We start from the raw sequence: 675 nt of genomic DNA on the forward strand, positions 1-675 counted from the left end.
ACGGACACCTGCACGCCTCCGATTGTACGTAAGATCGGTCCTTCGGAGTCTCCTTTTTCCCCTGTCTCTTTCGTTCTTTCACGGTCTCCGGTACCTATCTCAGGTCCCTTTCTCAGATTCTCGTTGGTCCTTCCGTGGCTATTCGAACAGCACGGAGGTGGCCAGAGGACGGTGGTAAGGGGAAGTAGAAGAACGAGGTACAGAAATCGTAGGAAAATCTACGCGGAGACGTGGTAGAAGAGGGACAGAGTCGAAGCTCTCGAGGAGTCAACGAGACTCGAACGAAGACGAAGAGAGAGAGCGCGTGATTACCATAAGCGGGACGGAGACGCTTGCTTTGGCGCGAGCAAGCGACGAACGAAGAGAGAGATTTCTGAAAGAAGGAAGAGGAGGAGAACGGGCCTGTCGTTGAACGAGGATAGCTTACGTCGGCGCGTTAAAGACGGAGAAAGGCGCTTCGTGGGACGAAACAGAAGGAACAGGCAGACGAGGCATGCGAGCGAAACGAAGATAGAACGACTGGCTCGGACGAACCGACCAGCTGAAGAAGGACGAAGAGATTGGGTTATGTCGGAGGCGCCGTGATTCAACCGAACGCGCAGGTGTGCCGCAGACTGGCCGGCGCCTCTCTGGAATGCGCGACCCCTCTCCGCGACTCCCCTCGCCATACCGCTC

This window comes from Bombus impatiens, unplaced genomic scaffold (assembly GCF_000188095.3).
Source record: "Bombus impatiens unplaced genomic scaffold, BIMP_2.2 scf_0899, whole genome shotgun sequence".
Taxonomy (NCBI): Eukaryota; Metazoa; Arthropoda; class Insecta; order Hymenoptera; family Apidae; genus Bombus; species Bombus impatiens.